This window comes from Nannobrachium achirus (genome assembly GCF_963921795.1).
Source record: "Nannobrachium achirus genome assembly, chromosome: 18".
In the NCBI taxonomy this organism is placed as follows: Eukaryota; Metazoa; Chordata; class Actinopteri; order Myctophiformes; family Myctophidae; genus Nannobrachium; species Nannobrachium achirus.
In genome coordinates, this window is record NC_137825.1 from 40186038 (window position 1) to 40199090 (window position 13053).

The following is a 13053-nucleotide window of genomic DNA, read 5'->3' on the forward strand; positions in this document are numbered from 1 at the left end:
GAGATTTGTCGCATTTATAGATAGATACAAATATTATTATTATTATTATTAATGACTTTGTGATTTGTGAGGGACTGGGGTAGCATTGTTAACACCCTGTCTGCCCCATCTGAAGTCTAAAGTTCCAGAAGTTATGAGAAGACACAAGGCTTTTCAGAGAAAAATATCCTCGCCTCAGCCAAACAAGGAAGAGGAGGAGGACACAGATCAAGATGAAGAGTGGACTCCCAGTCTGACTGGTAATAGAATACTATCATCACAGTCCAAACAGTCTTATTGAAGTTGGAATAGAGCAGTGCTTTGTCAAACATTTTCACATCAAGGACCCCTAGTTTGATATGCATTAGCCCACAGACCCCCATTTGATAAATAATGTTGATCTCTGGGACTCCAATCTACACTGTACAATCCTCACTGTTTGTAATAATCCAGGTCCATTTGGTTCCATTAAATAAGGGTCCATTTGGGCCCCTAGTGGTCCCCCAAGCATGCAATTGAGAAACAGTGAACTTGACGTGTAGTGTAATGTTAATGATGTGAATCCTGCAGTCAGAGCTAGTACAGGCTGACTAGATGTAGGGCCAATATCCAATTCATCTCTTGATCTAAAACGCAAAGTGACACATTGTGTGACGTGCTTGTAGTTCTACTATTTCTGCTATTTTTCAAAATTTTCAACATGGAAACGATTATGACGATTATCTTGGTACCCTAGACATAATTCAGCCCTTGGGGAAAACTAATTGGGGAACCCTGCTTTATGCATTTCAGATGGAGGCATAGATCGTTTCATCCCAGACAAGATACCAACCTCAAAGCCATTAGAAAATATTAGTAGCACAGGCTGAGTGATATTATAATCAACAGCCGTTTCTTAGCGAATCTCCGACGGACAATTGATTGAGATCATCTTCTGTGCTATATTAACTGAACACACACAACAACAATGTTGCTGGGTGTTGTAGGACTACTGCTTGCGTTTAAAACAAAGTATTTGTCACTGTTCTACAACTAATCTAATCTATATTAATTTTGTCACAAGCTCTTGTTAATATTTTTATATATCTATAAAACTCACAGACAGACTTAACCACGTTCGATTTCACTTTAACATTTTCAAAAATAGCTATTTCCGCTACTCTTATGTGCCACTGTACTATGCCGAAGAAGGGCTTTAATTTCCCAAAAGATCGCACCCATTGTGAAGTGATGAGCGGTGCTATTTATGATTTAATTTCATTAAGCATCCCGCGAAGCTTGGCCAGTGTGACCCTTGGCATACAAACAGATACTCATTGACCAATTTCAGTCCCAACAGACATGTGTTTTTACCACCGCTCAAAAAACAACCATAAAAGTTGAAATAAGCTTTCTTTTTTTTTTTTATGACTTTATTTTTCAATTTTCAAATTTTTCAACATCACATCACATACAAACAACCCCTTCCACCCACCCGCCCCACCCCCCCTAGGCTAAAAAGAAAAAACACAGAAAACAGACAATATACAAACAAAACATAAAAACAAACAAACGTAAGCAGTAGGACAGGATATTACACTCTTGGACAGGGACAACTCCCGCCACCTTCATACAACAGTGGCTTCAAAAAGACAGAGTAGATAAGCACAGTACAATCTGATACTTAGTTAAAGGGATGTTCCTCAGCAAAGGCAATAAGAGGGGTCCAAGCTAGGACAAAGTTCTTGCTGGCTCCCTTGACTTTATACCTGAGTTTCTCTAACGGTATGAAGGAGAGGACCTCCTTCAGCCATTGTGAGAAAGAGGGCGGCTTTTTGGATTTCCAATTAAGAAGAATTAGTCTGCGAGCCAGCAAGGAGGCAAATGCCACCGCATTCGATTGAGGAGGTGTGACTGAGCAATCGGGGGGAATTATGCCAAAAATGGCTGTGTGGAAAGAAGGAGTTATTTCTGTTCCACATATACGTGAGAGCATATCGAATATTTCTCTCCAGTAGTTCTCCAGCTTAGGGCATGTCCAGAACAAGTGGCCTAATGAGGCTGGGGTCTGGCTACATCTCGGGCAGCCAGGGTCCGGAATGTTGAATAATCTGGCCAGCTTTTCCCCTGAATAGTGGAGTCTGTGTAGTATTTTAAATTGAATCAGACCATGGCGTATGCACATGGAAGACGAGTGAATGCGTTGTAGACTGCTCTCCCACATCTCCTCTGAAATAAGCTTTCTGACCGCTGTCAATATTGACTCATTCACCCAGATGGTTTCGGAGCTGTTCCAGAAGGTCCAGGACGGCTACATCCAGCAGAGAGAGCTGGGGAGGAGAGGAAAGGGCCTCGCTCACTGAACTCATACAGCCCGTTCTCACCCCCTCTGCTTCACCCTCCCGACGCATTCCCGACTCGCTTTCAGCTTCATCCCATGAGACGCGTTGAGACACTTACAGCGTCATCCTGTCAGACGCAAACAGAGAGTCTTAGTGCGCATGCGCCGACACATGTTTACTGGAATATATTTCCACTGTCACGGGGAATCGAATCCGGGTCTCAGTTTTAGCAGTCATCAAGCTCTACCGACTGAGCTAAGGAGACGGCTGAGGAATTCCTTTCTTTTTTGTGCTTTTATCTTTGACAACGTGGATACTAACGGAACGTAGTCCCTTCTTTGAGCCGCATTCGGACGCAGAAGCAGTCCCCTGGTCAAAATTTACTATTCTGTCCATAACGGCACATAATTCGGTAACGCCGCTGCTGAGTCGGCTCATCCGCCGTTCGCACCGATCGCCGCCGCGACTCGGTCGTTACCGCTCCCTCGGCGGCGGCTCCCGGGGCTCATCGGCGGCTAAGACGGCACATAGTCATAGTAGTATTCTTTCTTCTGATTGGCCTGGATTTGAGCCAGGACGTGGTGTGGTACAATGGCCATGCCCATCTCTGTTCTAATCAGGGCCATGCCGGGAGGTATGGCAGATCCTGGGGGCAGGAAGGCGGTTGGTGGTTGTCTGACGGCCAGCTGAGGTGTGACCGCGCTGGTCCTGGCTCGGCCCGCCACCCCGGGTCCTCCAGGTCTCTGTGGCTGGCCTGAAGCAACAGGCCCTGGTCTGGGAGGCTGCCCTGAAGCAGGCATTATATGTGCAAGAGTCAATGGGGGCTGAGCAACTCTGCCGACCGCCGCTGGCGGCACGCTGGCAGCCATGCCATTCGGCACGCCCTGGTGAGGGTGGCCAAGGGGTAAACTGGTCGCAGGTGCAGAGGTTCCGAGCATGCCAGGAGGCTGGTTGGGAACCAACGTTGCGGGTTGCAGGGGGTTGCTGGAGTTCATGTCCTGTGGTGTAGATATTGGAGATCCCTGGACCTGTGTGACCGAAGAGACCGTTGACTCCATCCAGGAACCGCAGACACGCCATAGAAGACCTTTGAGAAGTTCCATAACTGAGAAGTTCTGTTTGCAACAGCTCAGCTTCAGACCTTCCAGTGATTTTATAGCCACCAGGCCAAGCTTCCACTCTGACATCATCACTATCACATCATATGACATCATCAATGTGACATCATCAACATGACATTAGTCTTGCCCAAATATGGACTTCCACATGGCTCCAGTCCAAACCAACGTTATTATATTTTTATTTTGTTTTGAAGTTTTGTTCTACATTTCAGTTCGTTTTAGTTTATATTGTGATGTCACATGAAGCTTGACCAATCCTCAAATCCATTATATTGTCCAATCAGAAAAGGGACAGAACTCAATGGACTTTTGTGGGTTTGGGGGGGTTACTCTAGAAACAAAAATTGCACCTGTGTAAAGTGAGCAGTGCAAACGCGACATGCAAGCATATGTCCTTGTATTGGCCGTTCTGTACGTGGCGGTAGTTACTATACCGGTAGTCTTAGTCAACACAATTGACACTGGTGTGTGTCTGTCAGGTATGTGAACTGTGCCCGTAACGAGACAGAACAGAACCTGATAGCGTTCCAGCATCGAGGACAGGTCTTGTACCGCTGCTGCCGTCCTGTGGCCAGAGGAGAGGAGTTGCTGGTGTGGTACGGAGACGAGTACGCCAAGGAGCTGGGAATCATCTTTGATGAGCTGTGGGACAAGAAGAGCTCTGCTACAGGTGACATGGAACCTGTATGTCTGAAGCCCTCTTTCCACTACGAGGTGGAACCAGAACTTTCCAGAACCTGAACCTATTTTTTTGGTCCTGGTTTTATTTCCATAGCGTCCTGCTCTTGAGGTAGTAGTACTAAACCTGAGTTCTGGGAACCCACGGGCGGGCCCAGAGCGATGCTGCCCTCGATTCTCGATCTAACCGGTTGGGTCTGGTTATATGGAATCTTGAGCAGAACTTAGTTCTGGACCTTCACGTGAAGGTTCTGGTTCTAGGTCTGGTTCGGCCCTGTAGTGGAAAAGGGGCTTGAGAGTAGTGTATCTAAGAAATTAGGAATGGATCAGTCTAATGATTAGACTGATCAGATTAGACTGATCAGATTAGACTCTAATCTGTAGATTGATCTGTCTGACTATCAAAATGGATGCATGTATACATGTAGCCTATATATATTGCTTGTATAAATGTACACACACACAACCACGCATGCACACCCACACCGACCCACACACACATTTTCATGCAACAAAACATGGTTTGCACTTGAGGGTTGAAGTGGACCATGCAATAAAGCAAAGACGCAAGAATGAGGAGTTACATTCAACAGAATCAAGTCAATTCCATTGTTAACCTATTGTATCCCCCCTCTCTCTCTTCCTCTCTCTCTCCCAGGAGTGAGGTCAGAGGCTTCTCAGACTCAGGTCTTCTCCTGTTCAGAGTGTCCCTACGGCTTCACATCTCAGCTCTTCCTCCACAAACACTTCAAGAGAAGCCACAACGACCTCTACTGGGAAATGGTGAGGAATAGACAGATCCCCTCCAGAGCCTGTCAGCCAATAAGTATCTCCATCACCAGTCAGAGACAGAGACACACAAACAAACCACAACCTTGCAGTCAGAAACAGTTTACCAAGACAACAACTCAAGCAGCAGATGTAAAAACAGGAAAGACAACAAACACCTGTAAACTGTGTGCCAAGAGTTTCAGACACCAGGTAATTGTCCACACTCGAGAAAAACCTTTCTATTGTAAACAGTGTGATAAACTATTCAGTTGGTTAGGTGGTCTGGAGAGTCACAAGCGCCTCCACACAGGAAAAAAACTTTACACCTTTAATTGTGACAAATCTTTCAGTCGGTCTACTAATCTGAAGAGACACCAGGTTAGCCACACTGGACACAAAGTTTACGCCTGTAAACTGTGTGCCAAGAGTTTTAGTCTGTCTGCTACTCTGAAGACACACCAGCTTGTCCACACTGGAGAAAAACCTTTTTACTGTAAACTGTGTGACAAGAGTTTCAGTAGTTTAGGTACTCTGAAGACACACAAGCGCATCCACAGTGGAGAAAAAAATCACACTCGTGTGAACTGAGCGGTGGAGGCTGTGTGTGTGTGTGTGTGTGTGTGTGTGTGTGTGTGTGTGTGTGTGTGTGTGTGTGTGTGTGTGTGTGTGTGTGTGTGTGTGTGTGCGTGCGTGCGTGCGTGCGCGCGCGCGCGTGCGTGCGTGCGTGCGTGTGTGTGTGTGTGTGAATGTGAGTCTGAACAACAGCGCCCCTCCCTTAACATGTGTGGTCAGAAAAGGTTACTGCAGGCTACAGACACGCATACCCACACACACGGCCACGTATAGGAGCGTTGTGCCACCGCTCAAAAACCTTATGTCTGTAATCAGTGTGAGAAAAGTTTCAGTCACTCAAATATCCTGAAGAGTCATAATCGTCTCCACACTGGAGAAAAACCTTATGCTTGTAAACTGTGCGACAAGAGTTTCAGTGTGTTAAGTAATCTGAAGACACAAGCTTGTCCACACTGGACATAAAGCTTACAACTTGTAAGCTTTATGTCCAGTGTGGACAACGTATAATCATTGTAAGAACTGTTTCAATCAGTGAGGTAACCTGAAAAAAAGAAAAACAAAATAAATAAAGAAAGAAACAAGTAGAAAACACCAGCATATTCATTCATTCGCTCGAGGGATAAAACTAAAAGAATGAAGACAACTAAAGTATGATTAGAACTAAATTAAATGTTATTCAAAAGACTATGACTAAAATTAAATCAAAGTCTGCGGTCAAAATCAACACAGACATTAATACTTAATGACTTAACACATTACGATTGGAAAGAAAACAGAAAGATATCGTCTATTGTCAGTAGTTGAGAGTTGATAACCCACCTCTGCAGATGTCTAAAATCATAATGGCAACCCACGTTTTATAGAATATAACATTCCAAATAAGACATGGAGTGAAAGAGTTGCAATTAGTGCCTACTGAGCAGATTTAGTTTTTCAACTGTCACTTTCAGTAACAATTCAGTCCAGTTGATGCAAATATTTTCTCAAGTATTGACACACACACACACACACACACACACACACACACACACACACACACACACACACACACACACACACACACACACACACACACACACACACACACACACAGTATACATTTTTCAAGTTTTAAATTCTTCCATGTTTGACTTTCTTTCATGTAGCATGCAGATAAGACTTAATTGGGCAGGCATGAGGACCAATGAAATTGAATGCTGCTCTTAGAACACATTTCAATGACGGCACGCGTAGCCTACTCCCATTCAATACTGCTGCTCTACAACAAGAGCATACAGTTGTCATAACATTTTCACTGAATGCAATATTTCATGTAATGTTTCTCAGCCTATGGCAGGTGGAATGATCATCGTGCGTAGTTTCAACTGTTCTGTTCCAGCTTAGCAAATGAAAATGAATGTTTGTAATAAAAAAATCTCATAAAAAAACAATTAAGGTGTGTTTTTATGTGTAAAATCATAGACAGGACCCGGTTTAACCGCTTAAAGGAGTAGGTTACCCCCAGATGACGACTATTGATTACTCACACCATGGAGACCTCTGTTCAATATATTTATTTTTTTAATTTGTCGCATTCCTAAGCCAAAAATGTGATTATAGTAGGCCTAAATCTACCCCCATTGATTCCGGAATGGGGACCCAAATACATGGCCCTGGGATGGGGACCCAAATGCATGGACTGGATGGGGAAACCGTCAGGGTACATCATTTACTTTACTATCACATTTTTGTCTTAGGAATGCCACAAAAAACAAGATATTATTCTCAACTCAAGTCTCCATCGCGTGAGTAATCAATAGAAATGTTGGGGGTGAACTAGGCCTACTCCTTTCAGCCTGACCTAAACTCCTTCTTCGTAAGAATAATTATCAGGTGGTCTACATTTTGTAATTCAGTCCAAGCAGAAGCCAGGATAAACCCATAAGAGTCAGGTGGCACTGTCATGTATGCATTAAAGGAAATAGCCTCTGGTAAAACTAAAGTGGGAGAGATCGCTGTAAATTATACTCTAATAATTATACTCTAATAATCAATAATTGTCCTGTGTATATATATCCACCACATCCCTTTATTTATTTATTTTTTCTTTTCTTTTTTTGCAATAATTTCACGAAGAAATCAAAGAAAAATCTAAGAAATTCCATGAATTAGAAAACCAATTTCTAAGAAGTTGTGAAAATAGCAGATCTACAAGCTCACAACACTGCCGAAGAAATGTGTTGTGAACTTGTAGATCTACAGTTTGTTTGATTTGAACTTGTGGATCTGCTGTTTGTTAAATGATTTGCCATATAGGCTTCATGATCACTAACTGCACATGCAGGACAGATACAGATTACTGACATATTTAAAAATGTTATAGCCTGGGCCTGCTTTAGTTTACTTTATTTTATTTTTTGGGGTGGGGGAATAGCGGAAATATAGCTGATCTAAAGCGCAAAGTGACACACTGAGTGACACCGACATGCTGTAAGCTTGTAGATCTACTATTTCTCAAAATTTTCAACATTGATTGATTGATTGATTGAAGACTTTATTAGAAGTTTGCATAGGAAAAGGTACAGTTTCATGACGGTACAGTTCACTGGTACAAGGTCTACTAAAAGGAGATCCATGACAAGACTAAGCTTATTTCCACAGGAAACCATTTAAGTATCTCATATAACATTGAATGACAGACGAATAGAACACAGTACTATGCAGTAGATATATAAAGAAAATAACATGGAAACGATTATGACGATTATGCAAAATAATTACGATTATCTCAAATAATTGTGATTTAATAGGCGATTAGGTAGACTAGTGACGTGCCTATCTATACGCGCGACGTGATTGCCATCTTGTGGCGAAATCGATGTAGTGCAGTATTTCAGGTGACATGCTGCATCATCACAACACAGTGTGCATTTCTAGTAGCCTCATGAAGAGAAGTGTCTGTTTCTGTTTACACTTTACAGTCAGGACCGTGACCGGTAAATAATAAACCGCACGAATGAAAAAATACGTAGGTTGTTTCACAAAATGTTTCTTCAATAACCATGAATGTTTAACTTTCACATTAGCCTACAACGTACTCCAAGGCCAGTTGGCAACAAACGAAAAGGAAACAGCCCTGCTGCCAGCCCAAACAGATCAAAACACAAGTGAGCTTTTTGTTTATTTAATCACGCTCATAGTGCATTATCTGTGTGAGGTTGTTCTGCCTTGCTTCCTGTTTGGATTGAAGAGTGGTAAGTAACCAGAAAGGTGGACAGCAGAGTGGGCTAGCCCTGAAACATGACGGTCGTGTCATACTCATATCACGGCCGACGGCAGACATGTTTCAGCGGATACAGTACAGAGTGGCCATGGGAAAACTGGGTAGTAGGCATAGACTGTAGAAAAATATGGACGAAGCGAAGCCATTGGTTTCTATGCAGCGCAAATGGCCCTTTTCTACCCCTTGAAATGGGTGTCGCCATAGTAGACCTACGAGACTGCCCACACTTCTTGTAGGTTAGGCTATCCACTGCAAACATGCAGTCATATCAGCCCTTATTTTCAGACTTTCGCTGTAGGATATTTGTCTGTGGAACCCCAATTCTCTCATTTGCAAATCCCGCCCCATTCTGCCCTGTTACTATGGTGGTACATTTGACCCTGGGCAGATTGTTTTTATAGTGGCAGTGAATGGGGGGAGAGGGTATTTTCATTGCCTCATTATTGCAATTTAAAGTACCAAAGGAAAAACATCTAGGTGATATTAATAAAAAGGGAAGAAAAAAGTACAGTAGTTACATAGCAAAACAGTAGTTTTCCCCCGAAAATATATGTTTTAATTAGTTTAATCCTCTGGATCAGACAGGAGATATTATAGAAAGAGAAAGTGCAGTGCATCTTGGGTAGGAAAATGACAGCCAGATTATAGTTCTACTCACATAATAGGCTGGCTTTCGTAATTCTGCCCATTTAAAATATATGTACCCAATCGTAACTCTTAGTTACATTGATAAGGTCCATGTGAACTAGTCTGTTGAAGCTTATTCATTATATTGAGTGTAGGTAAGGAATGGGTTTACTTTAACACAACATGTGAAATAGAATTACCTGACCTACCTGCTTTCCATTGCTTGCTCTAGAGGCACAGAACACAAAAGAAAAAACACATTTCACCATACTAGTACTAGGGCATTCACGAATAGTAATTTTTTGTATTCGAATTATTCGACCTCAAAGTATTTGAATAGACAGGACTGGCCAAACTGGCAAATATTAAGTAAGCAAGAGGCGAACATTGTGAAAATAGGCGATCTACATGCTCACAACGCCTCGCGTTGCGAGGCGTTGTGAGCATGTAGATCTGCTATTTTCAAAATATTTATCTGCGGAACCAAGTCACATTAAATGTAATACCTACAATTCCAAGTGCTTGTCAGGGTGGGGGTCCCCAGTTCAAATATGTTTATTTTGGGGGTCAAAAGGTTTGAGAACCCCTGGTATAGAGCATTAACAAATTCATCCACCAGTGGTATTGACAACTCATTCTTATGACTTACTATCTCGCCAAGCTTTATAAACTATATGTTTTTTAAAGAGAAAAAAATAAAATTTTTAAATAAGCGAATATTCTACTTCGGTGAACAATGTCGAATAATGACTTTGATATTCGAATATTCGAATATTTGGTGAATGCCCTACTATGTACCAATAATACTCGGCACACAACATTTAAAACAAGTTCAGAAAACCACCAGTGTCACATTAATACTCTAGTAGTAGTCATATAACTAAAACTCCTCTGTTGTCTACTACTTCCAGGAAGACAGTACATTTTTGGAGCCCAGTTGGTCTCCTAGGAGCTGTGGGACCACCAACTAAAGTGTGTGCTGCCACGTGCTTCCCCAGAGCAACCAGAACCTGATGATGTACAGCAGTGACATCGGTATGGTCCAGTGAGTGGTAACCGGAGCAGTGGACACCAGGTATTACTGGGCAACATTTGTTTTATTTCTTTCTTTATTTCTTTAACATGTTGTATTTAGATTTTATGTTTTTACGAGTGGGAAAATACATGCACAGTTGCTAAAAATTGCTGCAAAACCTGTGGTATCCAGTCATTTCGGGGATAAACAAGAAATTGAAGCGTACATTTTTAGGTCTGAAATGAAGTGATAAGGTGCGCTCACAGGTCTACTATCTGCAGCTTATAGTGCTCAAACAACATTCCTCAGTTTGACACGTTCATGTTGTCATTACTCAAATTATATTATCTGCCTCGATATGGCTTCATTCCTCTATGTATCTTTTTCATTAGCTGCAAAACAGTGACCCCTGTAGTTTTTAATTAATTCTGCAGCTTACATTTAGTACCACAAGAGGGTGACACATGATTGCAGAGTTTTCCCAGAGTGCTGACAATAACATTCTGGGTCAAAACCATGTCAATCCCCACCTGTTAGATATTCCTAGTGGAAATGTTAATCCAGATGTAGTTGGGTTGTCAAAGGTTAATATGAATACATGTCATAGTCAGAGACAGGGGAGAAGGCTCTAAGAATAGTCTATCTGGTCTCTATATAGCTGTTCACAATTATAGACTAAGAACATATCAATCTACAGTAGTAGTTTACAGTTTACCCTGAACCCTAAACACAAAATGCAATGACATTTGAAATCAGCCCTAGCCTCTCCCTCCCTTAGCCCTCCAATGCACGCATGCATGTGCGCACACACACACACACACACACACACACACACACACACACACACACACACACACACACACACACACACACACACACACACACACACACACACACACACATACACACATACACACACACACACACACAGTCGGGAGCTGCGTATGGGAAAGTGTCTATGACACCAGCATGCTAAACCAGGCCACAAGCACAACTGTCACTCTTGGCTTTTATTATTAGGCTCTCTCTCTCTGTGTGTGTGTGTGTGTGTGTGTGTGTGTGTGTGTGTGCGTGTGCGTGTGCGTGTGTGTGTGTGTGTGTGTGTGTGTGTGTGTGTGCGCGCGCGTGTGCAAGTGTGTGCGTGAGGCTCGCTAGTCTTTTAGTGTTTTCCACAACAGAAACGCTGCATTGGACTCAGATAACATGACTGAGGTAATTGATTGTCTTTTAAAGTATTTCATAGGTCATTGTGAAATATTTCATACCTCATTGTGAAAAAAGTCACATTATTCACTTTGTCATTATTCATCCAAGGGGGAAGAGAACATACACTGTGCACTAATACGTGTTTGTACAAAATCTGCATGCGCACACGCACGCATGCACAGTTGCACACACACACACACACGCACGCACGCACACACGCGCACACACACACACACACACACACACACACACACACACACACACACACACACACACACACACACACACACACACACACACACACACACACACACAATACCAGGGATAGAGAAGCTCAGCAGTACTTTGGTGATAATTATCTCCCATATTGTTTAACGAGTTTATCAGTGGTCTATGTGGCAGTTTTATGCAACTCGTCCCGTAAATAATAATTTCACACCCCTGAAGCCTAGAGGCATCTTGTTTGCACGTGTCTGTGTGTGTGCGTGTGTGCGTGTGTGTGTGTGTGTGTGTGTGTGTGTGTGTGTTCATCTGCATGTGTTTTTTTTTCTAGATGAGCCAGTGCTGACTTGACTAATGCCTGGGATCACCTCCCATTCATACTTCCAAAGCTGAACTGGAAACGCACATATTATCCTCCTCCATTATAAGCTCAAACCTTGCCTCCTGGCACCGTGCACGACTGTACACGAGCTTGTGTGTGTGTGTGTGTGTGTGTGTGTGTGTGTGTGTGTGTGTGTGCGTGCGTGCGTGTGCGCGCATGTGTGAGAGAGTGATAGGTTAACCAGAGTACATCGAGGCGGAAGTTCACCACAGAGTTCAGACAGAGGTCTCTCTCTCTCTCTCTCTCTCTCTAGTCTCTCCCTCTCTACTTCTTTCAGTCTATCTCTCTTTTTCCTTTTCTTTCTGCCTTTCAGTCTTTCTGTATCTCTCTCCCTCTTTCAGTCTCTCTGTCTCTCTCCCTTTCTCTATCTGTCTCTCTTTCATTACCATTTGCTCTTTATTTATCAACTAAACCAGTGGTTCTCAAAGTGGATTCCAGGGACTCTGTGGGTTCCTTTAAGGGGGTCTAAATTGACCCATACAAGTCTGTAACTCTGACAGTGTACATTTGTACACAGTCAGAGTTAAGGAGAGACCTTGAAATGTAAAAGTTTGAGAAACACTGACGTATTTTCTAAATGATTTGGAAAATATCTGAAACTGGTAGGGGGGAATAAAAAGGTTAGCTGTTGACACAGCAGGGCCAGGGTTAAAGTGGTCGTCCACGTCCATCACAGAGCTACAGTATACTAGTGACTTTGTGTTTTTTGCTCTACTTTAAAATATTTTTGCTGAATAGCTGTTGTGAGTTTGTAGATCTACTATTTTTCGCAAAGGTTTCCGCAGAATACAGATGCTGGGGTTAAAGGGTTTAATTATTTGGCTCTGTGCTCTTCTTCCTCTATTTCAGATTTTTCCGACAGCCTGTCGCTGTTCTCCCTCTCTTCCTCCCCCCCC